This window comes from Somniosus microcephalus, chromosome 6 (genome assembly GCF_052327205.1).
Source record: "Somniosus microcephalus isolate GS21.2 chromosome 6, FLI_Smic_1.0, whole genome shotgun sequence".
In the NCBI taxonomy this organism is placed as follows: Eukaryota; Metazoa; Chordata; class Chondrichthyes; order Squaliformes; family Somniosidae; genus Somniosus; species Somniosus microcephalus.
In genome coordinates this window covers 107,426,420-107,449,984 of record NC_140992.1, presented here as the reverse complement: position 1 = coordinate 107,449,984, position 23,565 = coordinate 107,426,420, and the positions used below count along the sequence as shown (strand labels likewise).

The window sequence follows — 23,565 nt, the reverse complement described above, 5'->3', positions numbered from 1 at the left end:
GACGTCATGATGTGCGTGCGCAGCAGGGCGCGCGCTAAGACTTTGCGCCGGCGCTAAATGTGTACTGAAGTTGGGGCGAGGCGCAGATCGCACTGCGCCCGGCCGCTAAGTGCCTAGCGCTCGAAATCTACTCCTTCTAAGGCGCTAACGGCTGCCGCGCCCAACTGAATTTCTAGGCCCTAGTCCCTTAAGGTGTCTTCACATAGCAAATCATAATCTAAACAGATCCCCGATGTATTCTGCTTTTGTTACAGATTTTAATATGGTTCTGCATTTATTTATCTCACTTTCACAGTGCACTTGATGCTGGAATGAATCATACAAGTACCTCAGAATTAACTCACAGTGAAAACACAGCAAGTTGCAGACTCGAAAAGCAATTTGGCAGTGAGGTGTAAGCTCTTCCCCCTCCAGGACTTTGTTTCATGTCAGTATTACATCGAAGAAACTGCAGTGTGAAGTTGATATCTGTATCGCAGCAGACATCAACACTGCTTGGCACCCTAATGGTTGTCTGTCAATCAGACTTAGTAAGGAACCTGATGTGTCTTCATTACATCTGACTAATCCCTCATCTCTAGCAGTGCTACTCTAATGTGAGGACAAATGTAATTGGAATAGCTTTGCTACATTTTCTTTTTGTACTGCACTTCTGGAGTTTAAAGCAGTGGTTTTAGTTAGTCCATGACATTTCTCGGAATACATGGCAATGTTTGCGATATGTATCCTTCTGGTTTCAGTCTACCTCGTCAGTGTCTTTGTGCCTAGTCCTTCTGGCTTTCAATTTTCTCTGTTTAGTTTTGTAATCTATGTTTCCATTCTTCTTTTCCATCTGCCATCAAGCACTAGATTATTGTCTTCCTCCTGGCTTATTTCTCTCTAAATGGCTCTCTCTCAACAACAACAACTTGCATTTATATAGCACCTTTAACGCTCTAGACAGAGCTAAGCGATCCCACAACCAACGGATCAGTTCAAAGCTCTGCAGTCCTGCCACATCCAGTCGTCAATGGTGGTGGACCATTAAACAACTAGCGGAAGGAGGAGGCTCCATGAACATCCCCATCCTCAATGATGGCGGAGCCCAGCAAGCGAGTGAAGAAGACCAGGCTGAAGCATTTGCAACTATTTTCAGCCAGAAGGGCTGAGTGGATGATTCATCTCGCCCTCCTCCTGAAGTCACCACCATCACAGATACCAGTTCTCTGCCAATTCGATTCACTCTATGTGATAAAGAAACAGTTGAGTGCACTGGATACAGCAAAGGCACATGCACAGCCAGTGACTAGAGGTCCAGAACTGGGTCTTGGGCCTCATCTGAATCATTCCGGCATACTCTGGGCACCCTTCGGGCCTCCTTAGGCTGCTTGCTGGTTTCCTCTGGACCAATTTGGACCGGCTGTATTGCCAGCAGTGGCCCTTGGGTAGTTACGGAGGAGGGAGTGAGGGTGGCCCGGCAGTCACCTGCAGTAGTGCTGTCGAGCCAGGGGGAACAAGTCCGTTGTGCCTGATCACGTGGTCGCATATGCTCCCAAAACAGATTTTGTGCAGCATTCCAGGATGACATCAGGCACCAAGTTTATATCCTGCGCATTTTTTTGTCACAAGATGCTGATAAGTTGATACATTCAGGAAATGCTGTCCGCATGTTAACAGTTGCCGTGTATGAGTTGGAGTTGGGAGTAGAGCTTTGCTTTTCATCTGTCCATGGTAACGTAACCTGGGAGTGTTTGATGACATCCATCCTTTAAATAAACACAAAATATCATTAGTTATTTTTCCCTCTGTTCCTCTTTGCATTTATTTTCAGCCTCAGCCTTGGATATAAGCTGATTATTTTTCACACGGGCTGTCCTGTGGCCGTGGTGATGGAGACTTGCTGACAGTTGTGTGCCGTGGAGTCCAAGCCACGGGGATCTGCATCCAGACGGCACAAACTCATTTCATGTGCATCGTGCCCATCTGTGCAGTAAGTTCCAGACAGCCTTAACTTTAAAAAGGAAGATAAAACTTTTAAGTGGCTCCATCACTTGTTATTGAAATGCAGATTCCAGTTTTGTCTGTTGCCTCAGAAATAAAGATTGCTGTGACTTTTTCATTTCCCTGCAAAGCCTCTTGAAGTGGTAGAACAAGTCAAGTATGGTCTGTTACTAAGTTCACACTCCTCACTCTGTCATGTCACTTCATTGACCCAGCCCCATATTCCAGGCAAGCAGAGTTCTGTGCCCTTAAAGTCAGCCATAAATAACAGCTGAATGAGATAAAAAATAATGTTCTTAGAGGAGCAGGAGTGTGTGTACGTGGAGTGTGTGTGTGATGGAGGTAGCACTTTGATTTCAATATGTTCCTCCCATCTAAGAATGGAAGTATAGTTCAAATATTTCTGACGTCAAAGGATGTATTCCTACACTTCTATTTTCCCTTTCGATGGGGAATGTTTTATTTTTTTTGGTTTGCTCTCCCTGGACGAGCGGCACTGTCTGCAAATTTCAGTGCCAGTTAGGGACTGTTGTTCACTTGCCTGATCTGGTACATATCCCACTTGGCATCCAGAACCAACCCAGATTCTGATGCCAGCATTCTTCACTGGCATTTCTCTTCCTTCTGCCAGTGGACTGTCTCCCTGCAGAACTGACCCACTTCTAAACCCATTTCACATCGCACTTTTACAGCCAGCAGAGAATTGTTTAACCTTTATCCCATCGGTCTTGGCTGGATTTGAACCCAGAGTCCCAGAAGAAAAAGTGCAGCATGCTAACCTACCGCATCATCCAGTCCCACTGACAGAAGATTCCTGCTTTAATTTTAACATTATTTATATTTCACAGAATGTAATTTTTGCATTGATCTTTCTTGGCCATGCAGTTTTCTATAGAAATTTAATTCTGACTCCATGTATCATTACTGAGCTCTTCCTGGCCTTTGATGTTTTGAGAAGGACCAAAGATTATTTGTTATGTGGTTATTCTCTTTTATAAATACTTCTTTTGCAAGGTTTTTCATTTTGTCACACAATAACCACTTTTATACATCTGAGGCATTAAGGATAGATTAAAAAATACAAAGAGCTTGAGATGGCTCATCACCCAGTTGTTGCCAGACCAGCCTGCAGCAACGCCCTCAGTCCGGCTAACTGATTTTTATTTTATTATGACTCACTCATTCCTTGCAGGTGTCAAATTATTCCCTACTGGCAGCTGTATGCATGTCAGGCTCTGGCAATAAATATGTATTAAAACCAGCCATCTGCTAAGGAATACAGTGATCCATATATCGCTGAGTGGAGCTTTTCACTGCAATTTGATCAAGTGGCATTTTATTTTTGACAACATAATGCTGTTAGATTTTGAATTAATCACTGAGCATGCTTATTCTCTCTTACTTTTTATAAAATATATTATTCCCCCTCCAGTTATCTCTCTTCCTCTCCTCCTCCAGACACTTTGGGGGTGTAGTTATATTGGCATCAGCAGCCCTCAATACCAAACCCAAGTCATCAGTCTTCATGTGGGAGGCCAGCGAGCAAGCGTCAGAAGGCAATGCAGCCAAACCTCATTGTCCTCACCCGACTTTCAAAAACGCACACACCCCCTTTGGACCTCTTGGCTGTTCCTCTCTATTAACTGGTGAAGGTCCTTTTAACTATTTAAAATCAAACCATACAAGGACAAAGATCACACACTCACGCTCCTCACTCTCTCTCTCTCCACTCTCTTCTCACCGCTCTCTCCCTTTTTCACTCTCTCATCTCTCTCACGCACTCTCACTCTGTCTGTCTCTCTCTCTCACTCTCTGTCTCTCTTTCTCTCTGTCTCTCTTACTCTGTCTGTCTATCTCTCACACACTCACTCACTTACTCACATTCTAACCCAGAGTCACGAAGACCGATTGTAATGCCTCCTCTGCTGAGATCAGCAGACTTGGCACAGTCTGGGCTCGAGTGTGTGACCTTCCTGCACTGTGTGATTCAGCACCGCACTGGATAGTGCACTGATTCACTGGGGGAGCTTACCATGTTTATTCTCTACAGCAAAACGATTTAATAATGAAACTGTCTTTTAAGATGAAAAGGCTCGAATGTTGCAATCCCATTAGCCTTGTTTGCACTGTTCAAAACTTTGAGATGGTATTTATTCTTCTTGGGCCTTGCCTGGGGTTTGTTGTAAGGGCAGTTGACTCTGGGAAGCATTCAGTTAAATTATCAGACTGACATATGAGCTGACCAATTTTAATCTCCACTGCAGCATTCGTTTCAGTCCGATGAACTGCTCTTGCTATTGGTTCCCAGTAAAAACATAGAGGAGCATGGGTTATACTCGGTTCCACTTATAGTTCCCTTGGGGGAAGGAGTGACTTGGCTGTAAATCTACAAAGTGACTGTGTAGCATAAGTCTGGATAGGAATAGGAAGAAACTATATTAACATCTCCCACAAGGGAAAATTCACTGTAAGCAAGACTTAGAGTGGTAGATTGTGAGTTTTGTGCTCAAGATTCTTGCCTGGAAGAGGTTAGGAAAAGGGAATACCTGTCAACTGAGGCCTTGCTCTCATCTGTCTCCAGGTGGCTGGTTACAGACTGGCTTGAGAGAGGGATTTGGTTCACAGCTCTCATGTGAAATAAATGTTGATGGCGAGAACGAAAGCTGGAATAAAATGCATGATAAACTATGGAAAACTAACTTACAGATGTGGTAAATGTAAAAAATTTCCCCTTTTCATTAAATGTTCCAGCAAGATCGTTTTTATTGATATTGAATCTATAGTTCTAAAACTACTATGGATACATTATAAATAGGATTGGATGTCCTGTAGGTTATGGAAAATAAACTATCGGATGCCATGGCCCACAGAAGTCACAGGCACCACAAGGATGGCAGCTATATCGGCCATACCACAAATGTTTTAATCATTGCTATTCTATTGATACTACAGGACCCTGCCTTCAGCTGACTGGACCCTAAGCTTCAGAATTCCCTCTCCTCCTCTCTCTCCTCCTTTTAAGATGCTCCTTAAGATCTACTTCCTTTGACCAAGCTTTTGGGCAGCTGTCCTAATATCTCCTTATGTCTGAGAATGCTCCTGTGAAACTTTACTATGTTAAAGGTTTATTTTTATTTATTCATTCACGGGATGTGGCAATCACCAGCAAGGCCAGCATTTATTGCCCATCCCTAATTGCCCTCGAGAAGGTGGTGGTGAGCCTCCTTCTTGAACTGCTGTAGTCCGTGATGTGAAGGTACTCCCACAGTGCTGTTAGGGAGGGAGTTCCAGGATTTTGACCCAGCGACGATGAAGGAACGGCAATATATTTCCAAGTCAGGATGGTGTGTGACTTGGAGGGGAACTTGGAGGTGTTGGTGTTCCGATGCGTCTCTGCTACCTTTGTCCTTCTAGGTGGTAGAGGTTTGGGAGGTGCTGTCAAAGAAGCCTAGAGGAGTTGCTGCAGTGCATCTTGTAGATGGTACACACTGCGCCGCTGGTGGAGTGAGTTAATGTTTAAGATGGTGGATAGGTTGCTGATCAAGCGGGCTACTTTGTCTTGGATTGTCTCGAGCTTCTTGAGTGTTGTTGGAGCTGAACTCATCCAGGCAAGTGGAGAGTATTCCATCACACTCCACACTTGTGCCTTGTAGATGGTGGAAAGGCTTTGGAGAGTCAGAAAGTGTGTCACTTGCCACAGAATACCTAGCCTTTGATCTGCTCTTGCAGCCACAGTAGTTATGTGGCTGTTCCAGTTAAGTCTCTGGTCAATGGTGACTCCCAAGATATTGATGGTGGGGGATTTGATGATTGTAATGCCGTTGAATTTCAAGGTGAGGTGGTTAGACTCTCTCTTATTGGAGATAGTCATTGTCTGGCATTTGTGTGGATGAAATGTTACTTGCCACTTATCAGCCCAAGCCTCAATGTTGTCCAGGTCTTGCTGCATGTGAACATGGACTGCTTCATTATCTAAGGAATTACAAATGGCACTGAACACTGTACAGTCATCAGCAAACATCCTCACTTCTGACATTATGATGGAAGGAAGGTCATTGATGAAGCAGCTGAAGATGGTTTGGCCTAGGACACTGCCCTGAGGAATTTCTGCAGCGATGTCCTGGGGCTGAGATGATTGGCCTCCAACAACTACAACTATCTTCCTTTGTGCCAGGTATGACTCCAGCCACTGGAACGTTTTCCCCCTGATCCTCAATGACTTCAGTTTTGCTAGGGCTCCATTGTTGGTCACTGTAGTGTCCGGGTATCAATAATACTCGGAGTGCAGGAGAACAATAAAACAGGTATTTACTGAACAGAGGGGAACTCAAGACTGAAATACAGAAGCCTGCTATGGCTTTATATACAGGGGTGGTCACTACCAGTACTGCAGTATAGAATCAGTTCTTCTCTTAAAGGTACATACACAACAATTCCTCCCCTTTTAGATAAACAGTACATAACATTCATTTAACAACTAAATAATAACTAATTACAATTACAATTTTCTTTGTACTATATACATCAACTGAAATAATCATTTATAAGTTCAGTCTTTGAGGAGGCTTCCTGATCCTGACTGGAGAGCGCCTTTCTCGAGTATCCTGTTCTTGCGGCGGAGTTTATTCTGGCTCATTGTCATTGGTTGGTTCGTCAGCTTCCAATACCACTGCTTCTGAGGTAGACGCAATCTGTACTTCGGGTTGATTACCAGGTGCACCTGCTCATGGTATGGGTTTGGCTTGTTCCTGTGACTCTAGAATCTGGTCAGCATGGTGTCTCACGATGCTCTCTCCAACGTCCACTGTGTACATTAGTGGTCCCTGCTGTGTGCATATCGTTCCTGGCTGCCATTTTTCTGTTCGGTAGTCGCGGGCCAAGACTGGTTACCCTATCTTGAAGCTCCTGGTTGGCTTCTCATTTATGTGCTGGAATTGCTTATCCTCAACATCTCGTCTTATGTTTGGTTTGAGCAAATCCAGGCGACATCTTAGCCTTCGGTTGAAGAACATTATGGCTGGAGCTTGGTTGGTGACTGCATGGGTCGTATTCCAACAAGAAATTATCCACCTTGTGTTGTAGTGGTATGTCGTCATTATGCATTGCCTTTATGGCCTTTTTAAAGGTCTGACCAAACCTCTCAGCCAATCCATTTGTGGCTGGATGATATGGGGCAGATGTGTAATGCTTCACCCCATTATTCCTCAGAAACCTCCGGAAATCCTCGGACACAAACTGTGGCCCATTGTCGGAGCAAATCTGTTCTGGCAAGCCATTCCTGGCGAAGATGGTCTGTAGGACTGCAATAGTTTTCTCCGTGGTGGTGGAGGACATTTTGATGACCTCTGGCCATTTCGAATGGGCGTCCACAGCGATTAGGAACATTGAGTCTATAAATGGACCAGCAAAATCAATGTGTACCCGTTGCCATGGAGATGAGGGCCACTCCCATGGATGTAGCGGGGCCTGTGGTGGAGCGATTTGGACCTTCTGGCATCCTGTGCATCTCTTGGTCATATCCTCGATTTCTTTATCGATTCCCGGCCACCACACAAACGCCCTGGCTAGGCTCTTCATTTTTACCCCTCCCAGATGACCCTCATGAAGCTCATTGAGCACTCTATCTCTCAACTTGGGTGGAATTACCACTCGGGATCCACACATCAAGGTCCCCCAGCACACTGGCAGCTGTTCTCTCCTTGGCGAGAATGCTGGCAACAGTGAGTCGCCATGTGCTGGCCATCCCTTCACCGTCAAATCATAGACCCGAGAGAGTGTCGGGTCATTTCGGGTTTCCTTCTCTATACTTGAGTTTGTAACAGGTAGACATTCGACTATGGTCGCATGGAATATCTCAACAGGGTCCACTGCAGGTGCTTCCTCTACCATAGGCAACGGTAGGCGTGACAGCCCATCAGCGTTTCCATGCTGTTTCGTACCCTTGTACTCTATGTCATACTGATGTGCCCCTAGAAAAAGTGACCATCTTTGCAGCCATTGCACCGTCATCACCGGAACGCCCTTCTTTGGGTTAAAAATGGAGACCAGGGGCTGATGATCAGTCAGTAGGGTGAATTTCTGCCCGTGCAGATAGTGATTGAACTTCTTCACCCCCCACACCAGGCTGAGGGCCTCCCTGTCAATCTGGGCGTAGTTACGCTTGGCTGAGGTTAACGAGCGCGACGCAAAGGCTATTGGCCTCTCTGAACCGTCAGGGAATTTGTGTGACAGCACCGCTCCGATGCCGTAGGGAGACGCATCACATGCTAACCGAATCGGTAGTGTTGGATTGTAGTGGGCCAATACTTCTTTTGAAGTGATTAGGCATTTACATTTCTGAAAGGCACGCTTACACTCATCACTCCATTTCCATGTTACTCCAGTTTGCAGTAGGGCGTTCAGTGAGTGCAGAATTGTAGATAAATTCGGCAAGAACTTATGGTAGTAGTTCACCAACCCGAGGAACGACCTCAGTTGCAACACATTTTCCGGTGCTGGAGCCTTGACTACAGCCTCAATCTTGTCCGGCGACGTATGCAACCCTTCCTCATCAATCATGTGGCCACAATACGAGATTTGTCTCCTGAAGAACTCGCATTTGGGGCGGTTGGCTCGTAGCCCATATTCCTGTAATCTCGTGAGCACCTGCTCCAGGTTGGCAAGGTGTTCACTGTCATTTTCGCCCGTAACCAGGATGTCGTCCAAATAACACTGGGTCCCCGGGATCCCTTGCAGGACTTGTTCCATCGCCCTCTGCCAAATAGCCGGGGCTGATGCTACCCCGAATACCAGTCGATTGTACTGGTAAAGGCCCTTGTGAGTGTTTATCGTGAGGTATTTCCTAGACGCTTCTTCCACCTCCATTTGTAGATACGCTTGGGCCAGATCAATCTTTGTAAAGCATTTCCCTCCAGATAGTGAGGCAAAAATATCTTCTATCCGTGGAAGTGGATATTGTACTGTGTGCAGGACTGGGTTCACAGTTACCTTGAAGTCCCCACAGATGCGAACCTTCTTCGGTTCCCCAGGCGTGCTGCTCAATGATTTCTTCATTACAGGAACGATGGGTGTGGCCCACTCGCTCCAGTCCACCTTGGACAGCACACCCGAATGCTCCAGACTCTCCAGCTCTGCTTCAATGGCTGGGCGGATCGCGTAAGGTCTGGCCTTAAAAAATTTTGGGTTTGCGTTATCTTCGATTTTTATCATTGCCGTTACTCCTTTTAGAGTCCCAAGTCCTTGTTGGAACACCTCTTTCGCTTCAGTTAGAATTTTTGACAGTCGTCCAGGTGTGACGTCATCATCCTTTTTATCAGTCACAGTTAGCGCCTGAATGGAATGCCAATCCAATTGTATTTTTCGGATCCATTCACGTCCCAATAATGGTGGTCCTCCATCTGGTAGTATATATAGATACAGTTTCTGTGTTTCCTTGCCGTTGTATTCAACTGGCACCCTTATTTTTCCTCTGGGGTAGACTTTTTGCCCCGTGTATGTCTTCAATACAATGGACGTGTCCTTCAAGGGTATGTGTGAGAATAGCCGCTCATAGTTTCGTCGATTCATGAGAGTTAGGGCTGATCCTGTGTCCAACTCCATCTTTACTGGGGACCCTGCTATCATGAGGGTGACCCAAATGGTTCGGTGATCCTCCTTTGCGATCACGTTATGTAACTTTAGACAACTTAGTCTCCTTCTCCCAGAGTCCTTATCACTCTCCTGATCTTCCGAGCTACTGTCTGTCAATTTCTTTACTTTCTTGTACTTTTCCTTAGTAGTTCTTGTAGTGTTGGTTTTCTTTCCCGACCTGCAGACTCTTGCTATGTGTCCCATTTTCCCACATTGCCTGCATACTTTGTCCTTAACCCAGCAGTCCTTCTGATCATGGGTTGTTCTGCCGCAGCGATAGCACTTTTCTGCTCCATACGCCATTTCGTTAGCGCTGTATTCTTGTGGTTTCTGTTGTATTTCCGCAGCTCCCCGTGCTGCTGCTTCGTAGGATACTGCCACGCTGAAAGCCTGTTCTAGCGTTGATGCGCCTCAATAACTTCAAGACTCGAAGTTAGCAGAATAAAACAAGGCTTTTATTAGCAAAGAAAATATGCCGGTGTCTGCACCTAGCTTCACCTAGCGTGCTGCTGTTCTACTGCAAGACAAGCCTGGACTTGTCTTAAGTAGGGCCAGGTATGGGTGGAGCCGACACACAAAGGGGGCGGTGCCCTATACACAATACAAGGTACAAACACCAGAGCAGGCAATACAATATATACAGTTAACTACAGAGTCTGATGAATGGCATATTTCATCACATTCACCCCTTCTACAGATTTAGTCTGTCCAGGGGTGTGATAGTCCTCTGTGACCGACGTAACGGTTGCGGTGCCACAGGTGCCGGCTGGGTGTCCCGGGTGGTCTCCTGGGTCTCTGCCGGGGGCACCACCGGGGTTGTTGAAGGAGTAGGTGGTGGGGGGGTAGGTGGTGTGGGTACCGTTGGCTGGTGTTCTTCCGGGGGTGATGAAAGAATAGTGGGTGGAGTGGGTGGGTAATAGTTGTTGTGGTTGTTGTTGTTGTAGTCGTTGTCGTTGTTGCTGTTGTTACCGGCTGGGGCGAGGTCTTTTATGGACACAGTGTCCTCCCGTCCATCGGCATGCCGGACATACGCATATTGTGGGTTGGCGTGGAGCAGGTGCACTGGCTCCACGAGAGGGTCCGTCTTGTGACCCCTCACATGCTTCCGCAGGAGTACCAGACCTGGGGTGGAGAGCCATGACGGTATGGATATGCCTGAGGTGGATTTCCGGGGAAACACAAACATTAGCTCATGAGGCGTGGCATTAGTGGCGGTACACAATAGTGACCGTATTGAGTGGAGCACATCTGGGAGGACTTCCTGCCAGCGGGAGATAGGGAGGCCCTTGGTCCTTAGAGTTAGGGTGACTGCCCTCCATACTGTCCCGTTCTCTCGCTCCACCTGACCGTTACCCCGGGGGTTGTAGCTGGTGGTACGGCTCGTGGCAATCCCCTTGGACAGCATGTACTGGCATAGCTCTTCACTCATGAAGGCCGCCCCCCTATCCGTGTGGATATAGCTTGGCATACCGAACAGGCAGAACAGGCTGTTGCGGCATTTAATGACCGTGGCGCTGGTCATGTCTGGGCAGGGGAAGGCGAATGGGAAACGGGAGTATTCGTCCACAATGTTCAGGAAGTAAACATTGCGGTCGACGGACGGGAGGGGGCCCTTGAAATCTAAGCTAAGCCGCTCAAAGGGCCGTGTAGCTTTGATTAGGTGGGCTCTATCAGGGCGGTAGAACCGAGGCTTGCACTCAGCGCAAGTGCGGCAGTTCCTGGTCAGGGACCGAACTTCCTCAATCGAGTAGGGTAAGTTGCGGGACTTTATGAAGTGGAACAGCCGTGTGACCCCTGGGTGGCAGAGGTCGTTGTGGAGGGTCTGTAGCCGATCCCCGGTGGCGTTGGCACACATCCCTCGTGAGAGGGCATCGGGGGATTCGTTAAGGGCCCCCGGCCGGTATATGATGTCGTACTCGAAGGTGGAGAGCTCGATCCGCCACCTAAGAATCTTATCATTTTTAATCTTCCCCCTCTTTATTATTGAACATAAACGCTACCGACCGCTGGTCGGTAAGTAGGGTGAAGCGTTTGCTGGCTAGGTAGTGCCGCCAGTGGCGCACTGCCTCCACGATGGCTTGGGCCTCCTTTTCCACGGAGGAGTGTCTGATCTCGGGCCCCTGGAGGGTCCTCGAGAAGAAAGCTATGGGCCGCCCTGCCTGGTTGAGGGTGGCCGCCAAGGCAAAGTCAGACGCATCACTTTCCACTTGAAAGGGAGTGTTCTCGTCCACTGCCTGTAGCGTGGCCCGCTCAATATCCTGCTTAATGCTTTTGAAGGCAGCATGGGCCTCAGCAGAGAGCGGGAAAGAGGATGCTTTCAAGAGGGGACGGGCTTTATCGGAGCAGTTAGTGACCCATTGGGCATAATACGAGAATAACCCCAGGCACCTTTTCAGGGCTTTGGGAGTGTTGGGCAGGGGCAGCTCCCGTAGGGGGCGCAATCGGTCGGGGTCTGGTCCGATTTCCCCATTCTCCACCACGCTGCCTAGTATGCAGAGGCGCGTGGTGTTGAAAACGCACTTGTCCTCGTTGTAGGTGAGGTTGAGTTTTTGTGCGGTTTTCAGAAACCTCGCGAGGTTTGAGTCTTGGTCCTGTTGGTTGTGGCCGCAGATGGTGACGTTGTCGAGATAGGGGAAGGTTGCCTGCAAGTGGTGGTCATCGACCATGCGGTCCATCTCCCTCTGAAAGACCGAGACCCCATTCGTCACCCCAAAGGGGAATCTGAGGAACTGGTAGAGGCGTCCGTTTGCCTCGAAGGCGGTGTACGAACGGTCCTCTGGTCTGATAGGGAGCTGGTGGTACGCTGACTTGAGGTCGATGGTGGAGAACACCCGGTATTGGGCGATTTGGTTCACCATCTCGGATATGCGGGGTAGCGGGTAGGCATCTAGTTGGGTATAGATGTTGACTGTTTGACTATAGTCAATCACCATCCGCTTCTTCTCGCTACCCCTCACCACCACCACTTGGGCGCGCCACGGGCTACTGCTGCATTCAATAATGCGCTCCTTCAGGAGCCTGTCTACCTCGGTCGCGATAAACCGCCTGTCCTCCCAGCTGTACCTCCTGCTTTTGGTCGCTATTGGCCGGCAGTTAGGGGTAAGGTTCGCGAATAGCGAAGGCGGCTTTACCTTCAGGGTAGCCAGACCGCACACTGTGAGGGGCGGCTGGGTCCCACCGAAATTGAGCGTGATGCTTTGGTGGTGGCACTGAAAATCCAGGCCCAAGATCACGCTCACACATAAATCCTTCATAATTAACAGTTTAAAATTATTATATACAGTGTCTTTAACGGACAATCGTACCGCGCAGTAACCCGCAATAGTCGATATCTGGGTTTTGTCGGCCATAGAGATCCTGCCCTGAGTAGGGACTATAGTTAGAGAGAGTCGTTGTACCAGATCAGGGTGAATGAAGCTCTCTGTGCTCCCGCTGTCAATTAAACATTTAACCTTGCACCCGTTTACCTCAATGTCCACCATCGATTTGGATAGTGGGTGCGGTCTGGACCGGTCCACTGTGATCGACGCCACTGTAGGGCCCTGATTGGGACAAGATGGTGGGCCACACGAGGCCGGGTAAGATGGCGTCCACGCTGTCTGCTCGCGAGATGGCGGACCCCACGAGGTCGGACAAGATGGCGTCCAAGATGGCCGCTCCCACGGCGCGCACGCGGCGGTGGCGGTTTTGCCTGCGGGGTTCCCTCTGCACACCTTCCCAAAGTGCCCCTTCTTACCGCACTTAAAGCAGGTGGTGCCTTTCGCCGGGCACAGGTTCCTGGTGTGCTTCGGCTGCCCGCAGAAGTAGCATTTGGGGCCCCGATGCGTCGCGGCGGTCGTAGGGCTTCTGGGGGGAGAGCAGGGCCCCGACGGTGTTGGGCTACCGGGCGGGGAAGCAGAGGCGGCGTGGGCCGCGCGGCCTGCCGAGGAGGAGTCAGAGTTCTTCTGAGCCACATCCAACGATCGCGCTGTGTCCACAGCCTGTGTCAGATCTAGGCCCGTTTTCTCTAGCAGTCTCTGCCGGATGTAATTAGAGCTAAGGCCTGCGATAAAGGCATCCCGAATCAGCTCGTCTGTGTATACCGTGGCTTTCACGTCTTTGCATTTGCAGTCTTTGCCAAGCACTTTTAGGGTGACTAGAAAGTCCTCTAGCGACTCTCCGGGTCGCTGTGTGCAGGTAGCAAGCAGGTGCCTGGCATACACCTCGTTGGTAGGCCGCTGATAGTGGGCCTTTAGAATGTTGCAGGCATCCAGGTAGGTGGCGTCGTCTTGTATGAGTGGAAAAACCCGGTGGCTTACCCGATTCTGCAGGATCCCGAGTTTCACATCTCCGGTGGCTTTAGAAGCTGTGACGGCTTCGGAGTTGGCCATAAAGAATTCCAAGCACTGGAACCAGTGTCCAAACCGTGCCGATGCATCCGAAGCATGCGGGTCCAAATCCAAGCGTTCCGGTTTCAAAAGTTGATCCATCGTTAAAAGTTTGCTAATAAAATTGATGCGCCTCAATAACTTCAAGACTCGAAGTTAGCAGAATAAAACAAGGCTTTTATTAGCAAAGAAAAGATTCCGGTGTCTGCACCTAGCTTCACCTAGCGTGCTGCTGTTCTACTGCAAGACAAGCCTGGACTTGTCTTAAGTAGGGCCAGGTATGGATGGCGCCGACACACAAAGGGGGCGGTGCCCTATACACAATACAAGGTACAAACACCGGAGCAGGCAATACAATATATACAGTTAACTACAGAGTCTGATGAATGGCATATTTCATCACAAGCGTCAGGTCCTTTTCCGAAAGTAGTCGTTTCTGGGTTCCTTCACTCTGGAGCCCGCAGACAAACTTATCCCGTAAGGTGTCTGCCAGTCCTGCTCTGAACTGGCAGTGCTTCGATAACTTGCGTAGTTCCGTAAGATAGTCAGCATTGCTCTCATCTTTGTGCTGGTTTCTTTTATGGAACTTGAATCTTTCTGCTATCAGCAGTGGTGTAGGGTTTAGGTGTTCCTGTAAGATATTAACAATCTCTTCAAAACTTTTCTCCATTGGTTTAGCTGGGGTAATTAAATTCTGCAATAGGCCGTACGTTCTCGCGCCCATCAAATTTAATAATACCGATGCCTTCTTTCCATCGGCCACCTCATTTGCCTCGCAGTACACTTCAATTCTTTCCACATACGTGGTCCAGTCTTCTACCTCGTTGTCGAAAGCAGTGATACTGCCACTCTTCGGCATCTTGAGTGATTTAAAATGGCGCCTCCCGCGCTTTTTCTTCTTCCCCAATGGAATAAAATGGCGCCTCCCGCGCTTTTCCTTCTTCCCCAATGGAATAAAATGGCGCCTCCCGCGCTTTTCTTTCTTCCCCTTGCTGCCACACTGCTCCTAGCGTTCTACAGGGTAATGGCGGCGACCCGCGGCTTCGGCGCGTATCACTTTTCCTTCCCCTCGTTCTATCCTCTCCACGCTGCCCAGTTCTTGAGCACCGACCGCGCCCTGTGCGCTCCACCCTCTCTCTCTCTCTTCCTCCTGACGTCGCTGCACGGCCCCTTTGCAGAGCCGCTCGATCGAGCCCGAGCCCGCCGCAGTCCGGAAGGGTCAGCGCACTACCTGCTACCAGCATGACTTGCTGGAACACCTCGACTGGGGAGCCAGGCCCAGCTCTCCACAGCCTCCCCTGCAACTCTCCGATGGATCCCTGGGCGGTAGCCCGCGGTCGACGCCCGCCATTCTGACTTCGACCTCCAAGAAGCTTCTCTTCAGGGAAAAGATCCCCATGAGGTGATGCAGTACTGCAGGTGAGTTCAAACCTGCCCGTCGCCAATGTAGTGTCCGAGGATCAATAATACTCGGACTGCAGGAGAACAATAAAACAGGTATTTACTGAACAGAGGGGAACTCAAGACTGAAATACAGAAGCCTGCTATGGCTTTATATACAGGGGTGGTCACTGCCGGTACTGCAGTATAGATTCAGTTCTTCTCTTAAAGGTACATACACAACAGTCACCATTACCACCACGGAGTTAAGGGTCAATTAAACCCATTTATTAAATGACAAGATTCTTCAAAAAAAAAACTGCATCACTTGATCAAGCTCCAAACATAAAAAGGGAATCAAGACCTTTTGAACTTGGATTTAATACCTCCACTTCATTAGAAAAATGCTGACAGAAACATATTTTATGTTACTGTAGATACTCATAACAACAGTGGGTTTTGTTGGCACACAAAACCATTCCAAATGATTAGCAATACCTGAGGCACTATGTGATTTATCCTCAACCTACAATTTAATTAAATTAGCTATAGTACAAGACCTAATGGGATACATATAGATTTTTGTCTTTAAAGATGCAGGTACAAAATGATTCTTAAAAGTACACTTTTTCTGAAATAGCAGACTCATAAATGAATTATTCGGCACAAGAGAGGCCATTCATAAAATCATAGAAGGAGGCCATTCAGCCCATTGTGCCTGTGCTGGCTCTTTGAAAGAGCTGTCCAATTAGTCCCACTCCCCCTGCCCTTTCCCCATAGCTCTGCAAATTATTCCTTTTCAAGTATATATCCAATTCCCTTTTGAAACTTACCATCAAATCGACTTCCACCACCCTTTTCAGGTACTGCATTCCAGATCATAACTTGCTGGGTTAAAAAAACTCGACTCATCTCCCATCTGATTATTTTGCCAATTATCTTAAATCGGTGTCCTCTGGTTACCGATCCTCCTGCCAGTGGAAACTGTTTCTTCCTATTTACCCTATCAAAATGCCTTCATAATGTTGAACAGCTCTATCAAATCTCCGCTTAATCTCCTCTACTCCAAGGAGAACAACCCCAGTTTCTCTAGTCTTTCCATGTAACTGAAGTCTTTCATCCCTGGTACCATTCTAGTAAATCTCCTCTGCACCCTCTCTAAGGCCTTGACATCCTTCCTAAAGTGTGGCGCCCAGAATTGGACTCAATACTCCAGCTGAGGCCTAACCAGTGATTCATAAGGGTTTAGCATAACTTCCTTGCTTTTGTACGCTATGATTCTTATTTATAAAGCCCAGGATGTCATGGTTTTTTTTAATAACAGCCTCATCAACTTGGTCTACAAGCCAATACATCGGAAAGTGAAGAACGTTCTCACCAAGCTGCACCTCGTAGCATAAAGTTCAATGCAGATGTGATGAAAATGGACATCTTAATCAAATGCATTGTGAAACTGCACAGTTCAAGAAACATGGTGATTAAAAATAAAATATAACAGAGTAGCAGTACTCCTCATTCATGACTGAATGGTGTTAACAGCTGCACACAGTAGAGGCATCACTTCTTGGCCATAAGGGTAACTTTTGGGTACATCAACTTATTTAAAAAGGGAGGCAGACAAAAGGCTGGAAACTATAGACCAGTTAGCCTAACATCTGTGGTTGGTAAAATGTTGGAGTCCGTTATTAAGGAAGCAGTAACAGGACATTTGGATAAGCATAATTTAATCGGACAGAGTCAGCATGGTTTTACGAAGGGGAAGTCATGTTTGACAAATTTGCTCGAATTCTTTGAGGACGTAACAAACAGGGTGGATAAAGGGGAACCAGTGGATGTGGTGTATTTGGACTTCCAAAAGACATTTGACAAGGTGCCACACAAAAGATTACTGCACAAGATAAAAAATCACGGGATTGGGAGCAATGTACTGGCATGGGTGGAAGATTGGCTATCTAACAGAAAACAGAGAGTTGGGATAAATGGTTCATTCTCGGGTTGGCAATCAGTAACTAGTGGTGTTCCGCAGGGGTCAGTGCTGGGACCCCAACTCTTTACAATCTATATTAATGATTTGGAGGAAGGGACCGAGTGCAACGTATCCAAGTTTGCCGACGATACAAAGATGGGAGGGAAAGCAGTGAGTGATGAGGACATAAAAAACCTGCAAAAGGACATAGACAGGCTAAGTGAGTGGGCAAAAAATTGGCAGATGGAATATAATGTTGGAAAGTGTGAGGTTATGCACTTTGGCAGAAAAAATCAAAGAGTAAGTTATTATCTAAATGGAGAGAAACTGCAAAGTGCTACAGTACAAAGGGATCTGGGGGTCCTGGTGCATGAAACACAGAAGGTTAGTATGCAGGTACAGCAGGTGATCAGGAAGGCCAATGGAATCTTGGCTTTTATTGCAAGGGGGATGGAGTATAAAAGCAGGGAAGTCTTGCTGCAGTTTTACAGGGTACTGGTGAGGCCACACCTGGAATACTGCGTACAGTTTTGGTTTCCATATTTAAGAAAAGATATACTTGCTCTCGAGGCAGTTCAGAGAAGGTTCACTTGGTTGATTCTGGAGATGAGGGGGTTGACGTATGAGGAAAGGTTGAGTAGGTTGGGCCTCTACTCATTGGAATTCAGAAGAATGAGAGGCGATCTTATCAAAACATATAAGATTGTGAGGGGGCTTGAGCGGGTGGATGCGGTGAGGATGTTTCCACTGATGGGTGAGACTAGAACTAGGGGGCATAATCTTAGAATAAGGGGCTGCCCTTTCAAAACTGAGATGAGAAGAAACTTCTTCACTCAGAGGGTAGTAAATCTATGGAATTTGCTACCTCAGAGAGCTGTGGAAGCTGCGACATTAAATAAATTTAAAACGGAGATAGACAGTTTCCTAGCTGATAAGGGAATAAGGGGCTACGGGGAGAGGGCAGGGAAATGGACATGAGTCTAAGTTCGGATCAGCCATGATCCTATTGAATGGCAGAGCAGGCCCGAGGGGCCGTATGGCCTACTCCTGCTCCTACTTCTTATGTTCTTATGTTAATGGTCCTTAAGGGTGCTTCAACAATCCCAGCAGCTTTACTCTCCAAAGGGCTAAGGGAGGCCTGGGTGATGCTATTGCTGTACTGCAGGGAGGACAGTAGCAAATGAGAGGGTTAACAGACTGACAGGCATTCCAGTCTTACTACAGGCCATTATACCAGACAGAATTTCAACTAGTATGTCATCTCTGCTCAAGGCCACAAGGAATTCTCAAGGTGATTGAAGGGTTTGAAGGATCTTCTCTCTCTAATTTTCTCTGCCTGTTTTCCCCTGCTCCCAAAGGGATCGACTCCTTACTGATTTTCTGCACACACCAGTTACCCTTCAGTATTTCAACCAAGTAGCCACTATTCATTTGCGAGCTGTAGTAGTGATGGTTAGTGGGCTATTCATTCGAGTGGGGACACCAAAGCTCAGAATGGTTCTCATCCTATGTCCATCCGCACACATTTCCAGCAAGAACCAGTGGACAGTGATTGAGAGCAGGGAACCTGGTTGATGTTCCTTCCTCAACTCAAGGGGGCCAAGGCCAATTGCAGCACCCTTTCCACCGGTGCCACCTTGGCCTAGGTCAGCGAATTCAGCACAAACCAGGGCTCAAACCTGGTATCTTCATGGGTTTGTATTGCTGAGGTACTCACTTGATAAACTCTCCAAAGCACAAGGGCAGCTGCTTGCAGGGTTTCAACACAAAACTACTGAACTGGTTAGGTACGTGGCCTCTCTGTGATGCCTGAATATTGCATGACAAACGAAGGTTTAGGTGACATCCTCATCCTCATCATCAGCATTTTGCTCCCCATAATGACGATCTAGTTAGCATCATCCAAAAAGCTCTCAGACGTGCGTGATTCATATATGTAGATATGAAAGATGGGCAATAAATTCAAACTGTGCGCATCTTTTCTATGGCTATTTATATTTCTCACCATAAGACTGTGCATTAAATTACTCATTACTATGTTATGTATCAGCAGACATTAATTTATTTAAACTACAGATGGTAAGGGACATCAATCAGTTCGGATGTGTAATTCTGCAACATCTAAGTAGTTCATGTAGAAAATGTTGTTAAGTATTTATGTTGAGTTAATTATATTGTGGTGACAAATATATTTTTGACTCTGAATCACCCCCACATAAAAATGACTCAAACAAGAGAAAAGATAACAGCTAACCAATAATATGATTATAATGTAGCACTGACAAGAATTGCCAGTTAACTCTTATTTCAATTCGGAGACATCAATGCTTTGTCTGGACGCTTCATATGCTATTAAACCACAATGAACTTAATTGCCATTTTTATATATGTGATCGCACGAGAAAGGCGAGGCAATAAATGTGACTTCTTTATATTGGCAAGTCTAAATGAAGGGCCAAGGCCCATAATAGGGGCTAGCAGTAAAGTTGAAATGAGCAGAAAAGAAGGCAAGCTGCATCAACAAACAGCAATTAGGTACTGATTGTTGATGCAGATTAGGCCCGGCACCTTCCCGTGCAAGCGCAGGAGATGCAACACCTGCCCTTTTACCTCCACCCTTCCCACTGTCCAGGGCCCCAAACACTCCTTCCAGGTGAAACAGCGATTTACTTGTACTTCTTGCAATTTAGTATATTATATTCGCTGCTCACGATGCAGTCTCCTCTACATTGGGGAGACCAAACGCAGATTGGGTGACCGCTTTGCGGAACACCTCCGTTCAGTCCGTAAGGGGGACCCCGAGCTTCCGGTCACCTGTCACTTTAATTCTCCGTTCCACTCCCACTCAGACCTCACCGTCCTCGGCCTCTTACACTGTTCCAATGAAGCTCAACGTAAGCTCGAGGAACAGCACCTCATCTTTTGATTAGGCACTTTACAGCCTTTTGGACTCAACATCGAGTTCAGCAATTTTAGGCCATAACCTCGGCCCCTATCTTTTTATCCAATTTTTTTTTTCTCTCTCTCCCATATGGCAACTGTCTTTCGTTCAGCCAGTGCCATTTACACTTCATCTAGAGCCATCTTTTGTTTCTTAACTTGTTCCATTACCATCTCCTTTTGCCTTGCACCATCTCTTAATCTCTCTTAATGGCCCAGAAATTCCAGAACGGGGCTTGCAGCGCGTGCAAGCCCCGTATTTACACTTACCCCGCGCTACTGACGATCAGCTCCAGGGACGCCTGGACTTGGTGAATGAAAAAGAAGAATCCCGGGCAGCGTATGACGTCACGCCGCCCAGGAGTGCAGCCAGCGCGAAGCCAGGAGCGTGCAGTGTAAGTGAGACACGCCCCTTGAGGTCTCAGTTTCACTGGACACGCCCCCAATGTTTCTGTCAAGCTGCTAAGGATTTTTACATGCAAAGCAGCAGTTTAAATAGGTTTTTGGAAGTTTTTTGAAGATTTTGGTAACTTTTATAAACTTTTTAAAATGTTTACATTATTTTGAGTAATCTGAAGTAGTTTTAAAGAGAATTAAAGCAATTTAAAGACTTTTAAAAGCCCTAAAAGAATTTTTTTAATTCCATTTATTTATTTAGCAATGTCGTCGTCATACGTGTCTTCACACTGTTCCCTTTGGGGAACTGTATGAAGTGGTGGAAGGATTTATGGCCGTGATTAACGCTCATTCCGTGACCGTAACCATCTTTGAACCAGCCATTAGGGTGGTTAGTCCTATGGCGGGAGGGTTTTACGGGCTCCCACAAGCTATACAAGGAGGGGGGGGCCACCCACACCCACGGACGCAAATATCCCACTGGATGTCAACCCAGAATTTAGAGCCGGAGCTCTGACTCCACTTGCCGGGACTGTCTGGAGCGGGGTTCGAAACCCTACCCTGATCTGGCCCAGCGGCGGGGATCCTACCGCTATGACAAAGGCCCAATCCGATTAGCAACGTGAAATGGCAGCATAGGGCTCCAGTCACAGGGAGGGAAAAGGCGCAGGAAACGTATGGGTGTCACCTTTTGTGCGGAGTGGGCCTTTTGCGTAGCAGTAAGCATCCCCGCCGCTGGGCCAGAAGGAGTAGGGTTTTGAACCCCACTCCAGACAGTCCCGGCAAGTGGAGTCGGAGTTCCAACTTTAAATTCTGGGTGGACATCCAGCGGGATACTTGCGTCCGTGGGTGTTGGTGGCCCCCCCCCTCAGATGGGTTGTGGGAGCCCGTAAAACCCTCCCGCCATAGGACTAACCACCCTAATGACTGGTTCAAAGATGGTTACGGTCACGGAATGAGCGTTAATCACGGCCATAAATCCTTCCACCACTTCATACAGTTCCCCAAAGGGAACAGTGTGAGGATACGTACGATGATGACCTCTTGCGCAATGCACCTCCTTGGACCCTCAGTCGCAGATGCGAGGGGGCAAGTCGTGCAATTGTTACATTTTTCATTTTATTGACATGTAAAATGTTGGCCCAGTAATTCCCTTCCAACTGCGCGAGTACGGTCGGGGTACTTACGCATCTGGCCGGATGAAATGCCGGTTTTCAGCATGCACAGTGCTTTTGGGGAAAACCGGCATTTCCTGTCCTCTGAACGAAGGGGTTCAGAGGCAGAACGCGTGCGACTGCACAGGCAGCGCGTGCGCAGTATAATTCGCCGCTTTCATTACTGCTTTCAGTGAGGTCAAGTCCTTACAACTTACACATGAAAAAAGCATGGGTACAGTTGCTCCAGAGGAAGATATTTCTTATCGTGGAGCTTCTGAAAGTATGTATGTCTGTATATATTCCTTTGTGTGTTATGTATATATTCCTTTACTTATGTGTATGAATGTATTATTTAATTATGACTTTCAGAGAAAGTAACTTATTTGAAAATCATAATTAAAAACATACATTCATACACATTAGTAAAGGAATATAAAACATACATACATATACGTAAAGGAATATATGTGGACATACATACATAACTCATTCTCACATTCCATTCACACAGCCACAATTGCTCCTTCTACCTACCGTTCTGAAAACCCTTTTAAAAAAAAAAAAAATTTTAACTTTAAAACTTACTTAAAATTTCTTAAAATAACTTCCCTCCCTTTCCCAAACACAAATATTGCATTTCAGAAGCTCCACGATAAAATGTTTCTTCCTCCTCAGCCAATGAACCACTTTACACTTGCTTTTTTCAAGTGTAACTTCTGAGGACTTACCCTCACGGATTTCATGAATGAAATCTACGACGTTCACTGCGCAAGCGCTGCCTGTGCAGTCGCACGCGCTCGAGGTCTGGAAATGCCGGCGTTCCCCGCATGCGCTGTTCATGCTGAACGCCGGCATTTCCAACGGCCAGATGCGTGAGTACCCCGAGCGCACTCTCGCCTTTGGCCGCGAATTTCTGGCCCAATGTCTCTTAATCTCTCCTGCCTTCCATCCTATCACCGACCTTCCCCTTTGTTCCTTCCTCCCCTCCTCCCTTTCCCTGCCCCTGCACTTGCTTAAAAACCTGTTCCATCTCCAGCTTTTTCCAGTTCTGGCAAAGGGTCATCGACCTGAAACGTTAACTCTGTTTCTCTCTCCACAGATGCTGCCTGACCTGCTGAGTATTGCCAGCATTTTCTGTTTTTGTAACAGTAATTAGGTGTTGCCAAGCTTAGGTTTTGAAGGCCTGAATTATAGGAGAAAGAAAGACTGCGGGAGGTATGGAAATCCAGAGTTTTGAGGACTTGGAGAAAAATTTGGAGACTGTGGAAAGCATCTTGTTTTCAACACAGGAAGAAAAAGAATATGCCTTATGAAGAAAGATTGAGCCTAAACTCATTGGAGTTTAGAAGAATGAGAGGGGATTTTATTGAAACATAAGATTCTGAGGGGCGCTTGACAGGGTGGATGCAGAGAGGATGTTTCCCCTAGTGGGAGTATCTAGAACTAGGGGGCGTAGTTTCAGAATAAGGGGTTGCCCATTTAAAATGGAAATGAGGAGGAATTTCTTCTCATAGAATCATAAAAAGAATCATAGAAAATTACAGCACGGAAGGAGGCCATTTAGGCCCATCGTGTCCGCGCCAATCAATAAAGAGCTATCCAGCCTAATCCCACTTCCCAGCTCTTGGTCCGTAGCCCTGCAGGTTAGAGCATCCCAAGTGCACATCCAAGTACTTTTTAAATGTGGTTATAGTTCCTGCCTCTACCACCCTTTCAGGCAGTGAGTTCCAGACCTCCACAACCCTCTGGG

General features: G+C 47.1%; 1 long non-coding RNA gene across 1 annotated transcript in view; it reads left to right on the top strand.

Annotated features, from left to right (window-relative positions):
• The first annotated feature begins 1,407 nt into the window (after positions 1-1,407).
• The window catches only part of LOC147115972 (uncharacterized), a 38,367-nt gene continuing 16,209 nt past the window's right edge, over positions 1,408-23,565 (top strand). Inside the window, exon 1 of the long non-coding RNA XR_015078595.1 lies at positions 1,408-1,969. This is a non-coding gene — a long non-coding RNA (uncharacterized LOC147115972). The remainder of the gene's footprint in view (positions 1,970-23,565) is intronic.